The sequence below is a fragment of the Eumetopias jubatus genome, unplaced genomic scaffold (assembly GCF_037043125.1).
Source record: "Eumetopias jubatus isolate StellerSeaLion01/CBP00866 unplaced genomic scaffold, mEumJub1_p1.0 scaffold_13, whole genome shotgun sequence".
NCBI classification, from domain to species: domain Eukaryota; kingdom Metazoa; phylum Chordata; class Mammalia; order Carnivora; family Otariidae; genus Eumetopias; species Eumetopias jubatus.
The window spans coordinates 15,649,361-15,662,091 of NW_028274819.1; the positions used below are offsets into that span (position 1 = coordinate 15,649,361).

The following is a 12,731-nucleotide window of genomic DNA, read 5'->3' on the forward strand; positions in this document are numbered from 1 at the left end:
CGTAGAGGCCACACTGGCTGCCCCCAGGTGTCTGCTACTCCTGCCCACGGCTCTGGTTGCTCTGGTTTCAAAAGACACTCCACAGCATCTACCGGTACCATTTCCATAACCATTTCCCTATTGATGGATAGCACCTTTTTTTTTAACCAATAATAAATATAGTTGGTTTCATGAGGGCAGAGACCTTGTCTATTTTATTCATGCCTATAACCCCATTTGTCTAGCCCAGTGTCTGACATAGTTGGCATTCAATAAATACTAGTTGGCTGAATCAAAGAATGTGGCAGAAGATGCCCTGTATATGCTTCACCCACTTATGTTTCTGAAGGAAACATTTCCAGAAATGCAGTGGCTATATTAGAGGATATGTGCATCTTTTTAAGAGGGTCGCAGGAAATTTTTTATAGTTTTCTTGAGTATAATTGACATACCCTAAACTACACATATTTAAAGTATACACTTTAGGGTTGCCTGGCTGGCTCAGTGGGTGGAGCATGTGACTCTTGATCTCAGGGTTGTGAGTTCCACACCCATGCTGGGTGTAGAGGTTACTTAAAAAATGAAATCTTTTTAAAAAGTTTATTTTTATTTATTATTTTTTTAAGATTTTATTTATCTATTTGAGAGAGAGAGAGAGCCCGTGAGCATGGACAGGGGGAGGGGCAGAGGGAGAGGGAGAAGCAAGGCTCCCCCTGAGTAGGGAGCTCCAAAGCAAGACTCGATCCCAGGACCCCGGGATCATGGCCTAAGCTGAAGGCAGACACTTAACCGACTGAGCCACCCAGGCGCCCTAAATCTTTTTTTTTTTTAAATAAAGTATACACTTTAATACATTTTGCTATATGTATGTACTTGTGAAACCATCACTATAATGAAGATAATGGAACATATTACCCCCAAATAAGTGTTCTTACATTCCTTTGTAACCCCTTCTTCCCATACCTCTTTACTCCCTCACCCTGTTCCTCAGCAACCACTGATCTGCTATAGATTAGTTAGCATTTTCTAGAATTTTATATAAATAGATGTGAATGTTTTTAATTTTAATGACTATTGTTATATTTCTCTCCAATATGGCTGTGTGCGCATACACTAAGACTGCCTGTTGCTCACAACTCCACCAACTTCTTAAATTTAATTATTTATCTCCCATTTGACAGTCCAAAAAATCCACATTGTTTTAATTTTTTTTTTTAAAGATTTTATTTATCCGACAGTGAGAGACACAGCGAGAGAGGGAACACAGCAGGGGGAGTGGGAGAGGGAGAAGCAGGCTTCCCGCGGAGCAGGGAGCCTGATGCGGGGCTCGATCCCAGGACCCTGGGATCATGACCTGAGCCGAAGGCCGGCGCTTAACGACTGAGCCACCCAGGCGCCCCTTCACATTGTTTTAATTTTAATATCTTTAATTATTTGTTAAGATTGAATATTTCTTGTTTATTAGCCATTTGTATTCTTTCTATGAATCATATATTCATTTCCTTGTCCATTTGTCTAATGGGTTGTTTGTTGTTATTCTTCCTGGCCATAGAAAACACACAAATTCCAAGGGCATGGTGTGATAAATTTCACATATTTATACATCCATGAGACCACCACTCAGACTAAGATATAACACATTCCAATATTCCAGAAAGTTCCCTCCTTCAGTCAATTCCCTCTTCCCGGCAAAGATTACCTCTATTCTGACATTTCTTATTATTTTTGCCTCTTCTCAAACTTCAATTAAATAGACTTGTACAATATATGCTCTTTCTTTCTGACTTGTTTTGCTTAATAGTACGTCTGTGAGATTCATCCATGTTGTTATGTGCAGTAGCAGTTTCTTCCTTGTCATTGCTATATAAATAGTCCATTATAAATATATTCTACAATTTATTTATCATTTCCAGTTTGGGTTATTATTTTTTGGGAGGTTATTAATAAAAGTGCTACAAACAATTCTTTTGGTAAAAAAAATAAAAGTACTCATTTCTGCTGGAAATGGAATTACTGCCTCATAGGGTATAAGTCCATTTAGTTGTTTGGGTTTAGTAGATACACTCAAACAGTCTTCCAAAGTGGTTATACTAGTTTTTATTCCTACTAACAATATATGAGAGTTCAAAAAAAAAAACTTCAGGGCACCTGACTTGCTCAGTTGGTGGAGCATGTGACTCTTAATCTCGGGGTCAGGAGTTCAAGCCTTGGGTGTGGAGCCTACCTTGAAAGAAAAAAGAAAAAAGAAAAGGAAAGAAAGAAAGAAAGAAAGAAAGAGAAGCTTCACTGCAAATCTCAGTAGGAAAAGATGGTCTTTCCAAATGGTGATGGATCAACTGGATATCCACATGAAAGACAAAAGAAAAGAAACTTGAACCTATCTCACACCATACACAAAAACAGCGGTTGGATCTTAGATCTAAGTGTGAAAGATTAAAACAATAAAGGAGAAAATTTTCATGACCTGGGTAAACAAAGATCTCTCAAACAGAGCACAGAAATCACCAACCATAAAATAGGACCAAAAAACAGGGCCTTGAAAAAAACAAAACAAAAAACAGGGCCTTATTAAAATTAAAAAATATTTTTTCATCAAAAGAAACCATTAAGATGGTAAAGACAAGCCACCCTGGGAGAAGACATAAGCACTACACATACCCAACAGGGAACTTGTATTCAAATATGTAAAGAACTGGAGCACCTGGGTGTCTCAATTAAGTGATCTCAGCTCAGGTCTTGATTTCCTGGATCTTGATCTCAGGGTTGTTAGTTTGCCCCACATTGGGCTCCTCACCAGGCATGAGCCTACTTAAAAAAAAAAAAAGGTATATAAGAGAGAGAGGGAGAAAGGCTTGAGTAGGTGATTCACAAAACAGCATATCCAAATAGTCAATAAACACTTATGTAAAGTCTCTCAACATCATTAAGGAAGTAAATATTTAAACCACAATAAAGGGCGCCTGTCTGGCTTCGTTAGTAGAGTGTGTGACTCTTGATCTTGGGGTTGTAGGTTCAAGCCCCATGTTGGGTGTAGAGGTTACTTAAATAAAATAAAATTTAAAAAGCCCACAGTAAAATATCACTATATCCTACCAAAATGACTAAAATTAAAAGGGCAATGCCAAGTGGTAGTGAGGATTCAGAGCACTGTTAATTTTTTTTTTTAAAGATTTTATTTATTTATTTGAGAGAGAGAGAATGAGAGATAGCACGAGAGGGAAGAGGGTCAGAGGGAGAAGCAGACTCCCTGCTGAGCAGGGAGCCTGACGTGGGACTCGATCCCAGGACTCCAGGATCATGACCTGAGCTGAAGGCAGTCGCTTAACCAACTGAGCCACCCAGGCACCCGCACTGTTAATTTTTTTAAGATTTATTTATTTTTTTAAAATTTTTTAGAGAGGGAGGGGGAAAGAGGGAGAGGAAGAGAGAGGATTTTTTTTTTTTAAAGATATTATTTATTTATTTATTTGACAGAGAGTGAAACAGCACAAGTAGGCAGAGCCGCAGACAGAGAGGGAGAAGCAGGCTCTCTGGTGAGCAGGAAGCCCAACTCAATGTGGGGCTCGATCCCAGGACCCTGGGATCATGACCTGAGCCGAAGGCAGACGTTTAACTAACTGAGCCACCTAGGTGCCCCGAGAGAATCTAAAGCAGGCTCAGTGCCCAACTCAGAGCCCAAAGCAGGGCTTGATCTCACAACCGTGAGATCATGACCCGAGCCCAAATCATGAGTTGCTTACTTAACTGAGTCACCCAGGTGCCCCTTAATATTTTATTTTTTAAAATAAAAGTGGCTCAGATGGTTAAGCATCTGCCTTTGGCTCAGGTCATGATCCCAGGATCCTGGGTTTGAGCCCCGCATTGGGCTCCCTGTTTGGCAGGGAGCCTGCTTCTCCCTCTCCCTCTACTGTTCCCCCTGCTTGTGCTCTCTCACTCTCTCTGTCAAATAAATACATAAATCTTTAAATATATATATATATTTTTAAATCAATCTCTACCCCCACTGGGAGTCTTGCACTGACAAACCCAAGATCAGGAGTCACATGCTCTACTGATTGAGCCAGCCAGGTGCCCCCTCTTTAAAGATTTTTTTTTACTTATTTGAGAGACAGAGCAGAGTGGGAGAGAGAACACAAGGCGGGGGGCAGAGGGAGAGAGAGAAGCAGATTCCCCACTGAGCAGGGAGCCCGATGTGGGGCTTGATCCCAGGACCCTGGGATCATGACCTGAGCTGAAGGCAGACACTTAACTGACTGACCCACCTAGGTGCCCAGAGCACTGTTAATATTTTAATAAACATTCTTTCTGGGTTTTTTTTTAAAGATTTTATTTATTTATTTGAGAGAGAGAGAATGAGAGATAGAGAGCACGAGAGGGAAGAGGGTCAGAGGGAGAAGCAAACTCCCTGCCGAGCAGGGAGCCCGATGTGGGACTCGATCCCGGGACTCCAGGATCATGACCTGAGCCGAAGGCAGTCGCTTAACCAACTGAGCCACCCAGGCGCCCTCTTTCTGGGTTTTGTCACTCTGCACAAACACACTCTGTAACAAAGGTGGAATCATATTGTAACTATATTTTGCTACCTGCTTTATTCACTAAGCATGTGTCATGAACATTTTCTCCACAATTGTATTTTCCTCTATCATTGTTTGAGCTTATATATAATATTCTAGGCTATGGATATACCATATTTTATCAGTCTCCTTATGCTATTTCAACAGTGTTTTGATCCATACACACCACTGGTACATCTCTGCACTTATCCATGATTATTTCCTTAAGAAAAATTCCTAGAGGGGCGCCTGGGTGACTCAGTTGGTTGTTTGCCTTCAGCTCAGGTCATGATCCTGGGGTCCTGGGATCAAGCCCCACATTAGGCTGCTTGCTCAGTGGGGAGTCTACTTCTCCCTCTGCCGCTCTCCCTGCTTGTGCTCTCTCTCTCTCTCAAATAAATAAAATCTTAAAAAAAAAAAGAAAGAAAAATTCCTAGAAAGGTATGTAAAATTTCAAATTTAGACAGACTATCTGAACTTTACTCTCACCAGCACTTGGAGAGGGCCTGTTTTTTTGCACCTTTGATAACACTGGCTATTTTAAAAAACTAATCTTTAATATTATTGTTGTTGTTATTGTTATTTATGTATTTATTATTTTTTAAATGTAAGCTACATGCCTAACGTGGGGCTTGAACTCACGATCCCAAGATAAAGAATCACATGCTCTACCGACTGAGTCAGCCAGGAGCCCCTTTTTAAAAAATTATTTATTTATTTATTTATATTTATTTATTTATTTGTTTTTTGTTTTGTTGTTTATTTTTAAACAAATTTAATGAATTTCAAAGGCAACAAATGAAATAGGGGCACCTGGCTGGCTCAGTTCGTAGCGTCTGTGACTCTTGATCTCTGGGTTGTAAGTTTGAGCCCCACGATGGGTGTAGAGATCACTTAAAAATAAAATCTTTAGGGGCGCCTGGGTGGCTCAGTTGGTTAAGCGACTGCCTTCGGCTCAGGTCATGATCCTGGAGTCCCGGGATCGAGTCCCGCATCGGGCTCCCTGCTCAGCAGGGGGTCTGCTTCTCCCTCTGACCTTCCTCTCTCTCATGCTCTCTACCATTCTCTCTCTCTCTCTCAACAAATAAATAAAATCTTAAAAAAAAAAATAAAATCTTTAAGGGGCGCCTGAGTGGCTCAGTTGGTTAAATGACTGCCTTCGGCTCAGGTCATGATTCCGGGGTCCTGGGATCAAGTCCCACATCGGCTCCTCCTGCTCTGTAGGGAGCCTGCTTCTCCCTCTGCCTCTGCCTGTCACTCCCCCTGCTTGTGCTCTCTCTGTCAAATAAATAAATAAAATCTTCTTTTTTAAAGATTTTATGTATTTATTTATTTGAGAGAGAGAATGAGATAGAGAGCATGAGAGGGAGGAGGGTCAGAGGGAGAAGCAGACTCCCCGCTGAGCAGGGAGCCCGATGTGGGACTCGATCCTGGGACTCCAGGATCATGACCTGAGCCAAAGGCAGTTGCTTAATCAACTGAGCCACCCAGGCGCCCTAAATAAATAAAATCTTAAAAAAAAAATAAAATCTTTAAGTGAAATAGGGAGCTTTTCATACTTGTTTGTATCTCAGGCTTTTTGTATTTGGGCTGTTTAGTATTTTGTCTGTGCCCTGAAGCCCTTTGAAGTTATAGGAGCCTATTTGTGCTTTTCATGTAATTATCATGCCCACTGGTCTCCACCCACCCACCACTTTGGGCTGGTGGGCTGTGGCCCTCACTAGTACCCTGCAACAAGTGTTAGTTCCTCTCTGCCAATGGGAGCCATAAGTCAAGAGACAGATAAAAAAGGGAAAAGTTTCTGGTTGCCCTGCAAGAAATATCTACTGAGTCAGATACTATGAAGAAAAAAAGCAACAAAAACCTGGAGAGACAAGAGAATAAGAAAATGGGTGTGATCCCTACCTTCATCTAACTCATGGGTAGGTTCCAGGAAGCTTCTGAAGGCTAAGCAATTCATTCTCTTTTTTCATACCCAGCACTTAGATATGCTTATTCATGAATTCAACAATATTTATTGATGGGGGAGGGGAAGTGGATGAAGATGGTCAAAAGGTATAAACTTTCAGTCCTAAGATAAATAAGTACTAAGGATATAATATGCAACATGATGACGATAGTTAACACTGTGGTATGGTATATGGGAAAATCGTTAAAAGAGTAGATCCTAAGTTCTCATCACAAGGAAGAAAACTTCTTTTTTTGTATCTATATGAGATGATGGATGTTAACTTATTGTGGTAACCATTTCACAATATATGTAAGTCAAATTTAAAAACTAGTATTTATTGAGCATCTATTACGGTTAGGCATTATTCTAGGCCCTGAGGATATAAAACAAAGTCCCTATTCCTGTAGAATTTACCATCTGATTGGGGTGGGGTTTACAAATAAAGTAAGTAAAATATGAAGTATAAAATATACTCTGTTAGATGGTGATTAGTGCTTTGGATAAAAATAAGGCAGGAAAGGGGGATTAGAAGCATGGGAGTATGTGTGTGTAATTTTAATTTTTTCTGTCTTTCTCTCTGTGTGTGTAATTTTATTTTATTTATTTTATTTATTTTAAAAGATCTTATTTATTTGAGAGAGAGAGCATAAGCAGAGGAGGGGCAGAGGAAGAAGCAGATTCCTTGCTGAGCAGGGAGCCTCACATGGGGCTGGATCCTAGGACCTGAAGGCAGATGCTTAACTGACTGAGCCACCCAGGCACCCCTGTGTATGTGTAATTTTATTTTTTTTAAAGATTTTATTTATTTATTTGACAGAGAGAGAGACAGCGAGAGAATGAGCACAAGCAGGGGAAGTGGGGGAGGGAGAAAGGCTTCCTGCAGAGCAGGGAGCCTGATGGGGGGGGGCTCCATCCCAGACCCTGGGATCATGACCTGAGCCAAAAGCAGACGCCTAACGACTGAGCCACCCAGGCGCCCCGATGTATGTGTAATTTTAAATGAGGTGGTCAGAGAAGGCCCAACGAGAAGGTGATATTTATGTCAAGACTTGAAGGAGGTAAGGAAGTGAGCCAGGTGCATATCTGGATGATTCTGTGGCCCACAAAGACAGTCTGTTTACAAAGTTTGTACAATCTATGGCAGCTGGGAGACAAATATAAAATTAATTGTGGTAATGTATATGACAATATTCTATAATTTGTAATGATCTATAAACAGGATGTTTTCAGTAAATTACACATATAATTATTAACAAGAACAAGATCATATATCAGCATTATAAATGTATATAAAATCATAAACTATATGGTACAATTAGGGAATATGATAATGCATAATTTAGGGGCAAATTGTTCCTGTCTGTATAGTACCAGAAAAACTGTGGTTAGTTTTTTTCCCCCCCAAGAGGAAAGAAGTGTTTCCAACACATAGGGAAACCCTTGAGGCTTCTGCTTGGGAGTGCCTTTATTATTTATTTTTTTATAAGATTTTATTTATTTATTTCAGAGAGAGAGAGAGCGCAAGCATGAGCAGGGGAAGGGCAGAAGGAGAAACAGACACCCTGCTGAGCAGAGAGCCTGACACTGGGCTGGATCCCAGGACCCCCGGATCATGACCTCAGCTGAAGGCAGTCGCTTAACCAGCTGAGCCACCCAGGCGCCCCCCCCTTTTTTTTTTTTTTTTGTGGTGTGGTATAATCTGTATTTGTGGAAATAGGAATTATTTGCTCTGGGAAGCCAGGTGATGTTACAGAGAAATCATTTGCGACCCTAGGAGTTAATTGCCTGTTGCTGGGGCCAAAAGGTCCCAGAACTAAGTTTTCTTTTTTTATGTGTATTTCACTGTCACATAAGATGTAGGACCTGCATTAGCCTTTTTAAACAAACAAACAACAAACAGTTGTGGTTTGAATTCCACCTAGATCTTGGGATTCCTGAGTCACTCTGAAGGAGGTCTTTCAGGACCTAACTTGCGTTGTTAAAAAATTTTTTTGGGGGGGCGCCTGGGTGGCTCAGTCGGTTAAGCGTCTGCCTTAAGACTCAGGTCATGATTACAGAGTCCTGTGATCGAGACCCGCATCTGGCTCCCCGCTCTGTGGGGAGCCCGCCCCTCCCTCCCCCCCACCCGCGCCTCCCCCCACCATCCCCGCCTCCCTCCCCCAAATAAATAAAATCTAAAAAAACTTTTTTTTCTGGGAAAAGTAGGCTAGGGCTGGGCAATCAATCTTTTTTTTTTTAAGATTTTATTTATTTACTTGACAGAGAGAGAGAAGGACAGCTAGAGGGGGAACACAGGCAGGGGGAGTGGGAGAGGGAGAAGCAGGCTCCTGGCCGAGCAGGGAGCCCGATGCAAGGCTCGATCGCAGGACCCTGGAATCATGATCTGAGCCGCAGGCGGACGCTTAACGACTGAGCCACCCAGGCGCCCCGTGGGTAATTGGTCTCTTAATAAGAGCCCTTTGAGCTTCCTGGCGCTGCAGGGATTTTTGCAAGGTTGTGCGTTCACACAGCAGATCAACCTGCTAGAAAGCACTCCCCTAACTCAGAAAGCTTGCAATATACACTCACGTTCCACATCTCAGCAAAGAATGAGGGAGGCCTGGATTCCGTTGCTTGTTTGTTGGGGCAGAAGGAGGGTGTGTCATGTGCCCAAACCTGGCCAAGCACCAGTCCATTCACTCATTCATTCATCAAATATTTTATTATGCGCATGATTCAGTGCCAAGCAGAGGTCCTCGCCCACTAAGTCATCCAGAACTCCTGTGGGTACGGTGCTCAGGGCCGAGAACTTCAGATTCTCAGGCCGGGTCTTTCCACCCTTTCCATCAGTAGAGCTCCGAGACAAAGAGATGCGCTCCTGTAGCTCCCCGGCCTGAGGGTTCCGCCCGCAGCCCCGGGGGCTTCGGCGCGGCTGCTTCTCCACTCCCCAGCCCGAGGGGGCGCTGCAGCGCCGCGCCTCCGCTCGCCCCTGCGCCACGTTCTGCTCCGCTCTGCTCTGCGGGCCGCACCGCGGTGGTACGTTCCCTCTCACCGCCCTCCCCCTCCTTCTCCTCGGCCCTCCCCGCCGGTGGTAGGTGCCGGAAGTGCCGCCATTTTGGGGTGTTCTGCTCTGGCGGCAGCGGCAGCGGCGGCGGGACGCGGAGGCTCCCCCGGGACTCGGCCTCAGCAGCGAGGCGGCGGCAGCGGCTGCGAAGGCGCAGGCAGCAGCTGAGGCAGCGGCGGGCTCAGGTGCAGCCGCTGGTGAGTGCGGCGGCCACGGGTTAACGGGCCGTGGGTGGGAGGGAGGGAGTGAGGGAGGGAAAGGAGGCAGGAGGGAGGCGCCGCGGGGCGGGTCCGGTCCTGGCGGCTGCGGGTCACAGGGCCCTTCGGGCGCGGCCGCTCTTGGCTCCCTGCGCCCCGGGGGCAGGTCGGCGATCTCCTCCCGCGTGTCGGGGCCCTCCGCTCCCCGGGTCCCGCCGCCCTAGTCCGGCGCGTGCCCCCGCGCCCAGGGAGACCCGCCCTCCTCGTGGCCTTGCCCCTTCTCCCCGCGCCCTTTGCCTTCACCCTCGGGGCCCCGAGGGCTTCGTTCCCCACCCAGGGGTAGCTCCTTTCTGTTTTTTCCGGCCGCCGTGCCAGACCCAGGCTGTCTGCCCGGGACACCCCTTCCTTCCTCCTGACGTCCCACGTGTTCTTGGTGCCGACCCCTGGAGGGGGGCCCAGGACCCCTGCCTTAGTAGGGGGGGCAGCGCTTCTCCTCGGGAGCCTCGAGAGCCCCCCCGTTCCCCGACCCAGATCCGCTAGGGCCTTGGCTCGCCCTCCCCCCACATCAGGTGCTCACCCAGTCGTGGCCTAGTAGCAGGGCTGGAATCTCGCACCCGAGAGCACGGAGAGCACATTTAAGAGCAGCTTTTTTCTCTAGGGACCTGGCTTTGGATTTAAAGCCGGTGTGGTGTCTTGGTTGCGGTCTTTGGGGCAGGATGTTTTAATTCTTAGGACTATAGCACAGGCTCCAAGGAGCTTCTCGTCGGTTCAGGCTCATCCTCCTAGTTGACGGGAAGGTGGTGAGATTTTGGTCGGAGTCTGTTTCAAGCAAAATGGAATCTTTTTCTCTCCAGCAGAGTTAATGCTGTACTTTTATTACCCTCGAGTAGGAAGGCTGTGTAACAGTTTTAAATAGCGGCAGTGCTTTATAATGTCTGCAGTGTAAGAGGTTACAGGTACTCAGCGAATCCTTCACAGGAACTTCATCTTTTAAAGGTCTTTTCGCTTTTTTCGCTGTCTTTGATTCTTTGTAGATTGGAGAGGCTTTAATTGCATTCTTTCACCTTTTTCCTCAAGTGTGGCGTCTCTTAGAGGACTATGCAAGTTCAGCTTCTCCTTAACATTCTTGGGGAGAAAGAAGGCGTCTCCACATAGAAGCACACAGGGTTTCTTTTTGTTTTAACATTAATGGGTCCACTCGGAAGATGATGAAGTTGCCATAGCATGCATAAACTGTTGCCAGAGCCCCCCCACTCCGCATGCCAGTTTTTATGCTCTTCTAGCTTTGCTTACAGTGTGTGGTTTCTGATTATGAATTAGCCAAGATTGAAGCATTGCTGTTAGTAAAGCAGAGCTGGAGCTTTCAGCTGTTGCTTTAACTAGGAAGTTTGTGGTTCCCCCAGTGGTTTTTTTCCTCTTGACTGTCCACCACCTGTTTCCATTAAGAATGGCTTTGGCCCAGAGCATAGGTCTCAACTTTTCTCCAATCCTTCATTCTTGTGCATAGGGTTTTCTTACGCTAGATGGTATCTAGGCTTAAAATCCATTAGCATGTGGGGCTGTTAGACATAAAATATCTTTTCCAACTCTTGCTTTTCAGATGAGGAAACTGAGGCCCCCAGAGGTTAAGTGACTTACTTGCCCAGTTACATAGCAAGTATTCTTAAAAGAGTCCCATCATAGATTTAAAAAACAAAACAAAACAAACAGTATTAGCAATAATGCAAATTGCCTTTTAAGATGTGATGGAATGGGAAGGGCCCTGGGATTGAAGTTAAAAGGACTGATGATTCTTGCTTTGTCAGTTGCTAGCTATACAACCTTGACCAAGTCGCTTAACTGTTCTGAGCCTCAGTTTATTCTCATCTGCAAAATGGAGGAAATAGTGTCTATCTCCTAGGGTGCTAATTCAGCTTCAGTGCAGTATGTGTGAAAGTGCCTGTGGTGTAAGAGGCAGACAGTGAGATTTTGAGCCAGAGTGTTTATTTTTCTAAAGATTTCCACTTAATTTTCTTACTACAGAAGCTACAGATTCATTATAAAAAATACAGAAAAGAAATGAAGAAACTCACCCTTAGTCCCATCACTCATAAATGATTGTTAGTCCTTGGTCTTTATCTTGTCCTTTTTTTATCCTAGACAAATGTTTATTGTTTTTCCAAAATAATAAGTTTATCCTACACACAGTTTTGTGATGTGTTTTTAAGATTTAATAGTATATGATAGGCATGGTTTAACAAACACAGTTAATTTATTATTTTTTTAAACAAATATATTTTAAATGGTGCTGTGGATTTAATAGCTCCAGCACATGTGAGGTGGGCCAGTTGGATGTCCAGCACAGGCACAGAAAAGTTGCTCTTTTTATTTTTAAGATTTTACTTATTTATTTTAGAGTGAGAACACCTTCGTGTGTCGGCAGGGGGAGGAACAGGGAGAGGGACAAGCGGACTCCACTGGGAGCGTGGAGCCGGATGCCGGGCTCAATATCATCACCCCAAGAGCTGCATGCTTAACTGACTGAACCACCCAAGTGCCCCAGAAAAGTTGTTCTTTTAAACATATGCTGGGATGGAAGAAGAGAAGGAAAGGAAGGGCAGAGACCTAACATTTATCATATGTCTACCATGAAAAAAAATACATATACATATATATTTTTTTAATAAAGATTTGGGCTCTCCTGCTAAATGTTGGTGGTGAGTTCTGAATTCTGTCACCCTCCCCATGACACTGCCGTTGAAGTTTCCTGTGAGACTGGACCTAAGGAAGGAGTGGAGGTTAGAAGGTGATGCTATGCCTTGCAAAGGGGGAGAAGAGTTGTCACTTGGCGGCCCTGGTGAAGACGTTGGAGGAAGTAGGAGCATAGTAGGAGCAGAGTCACCTCTGCTCAGGGCTCAGGGTACTTTGAACAAATTGCTCTTTTTTTTTTTTCCAAATTGCACTTTCTAAGCCATGGAATTAAGGATTTAGGTAAGCTATTTCCTCAGCTTTTTTTTTTTTAGCAGCTT

The 12,731-nt window shown here is 44.2% G+C and overlaps 1 protein-coding gene across 8 annotated transcripts in view; it reads left to right on the forward strand.

Moving 5' to 3' along the window:
• Positions 1–9,592: 9,592 nt before the first annotated feature.
• CELF1 (CUGBP Elav-like family member 1) overlaps positions 9,593–12,731 on the forward strand; it is a 77,227-nt gene continuing 74,088 nt past the window's right edge. For 5 of the 8 annotated variants that reach the window (XM_028111129.2, XM_088017924.1, XM_088017925.1 and 2 more), the window contains exon 1: positions 9,636–9,723. The gene's annotated coding sequence lies outside the window, so the exon portion shown is untranslated. Of the gene's footprint in view, positions 9,724–12,731 lie in introns of all 8 variants that reach the window. The other 3 variants (XM_028111131.2, XM_028111133.2, XM_028111135.2) reach the window with 3 other exon arrangements.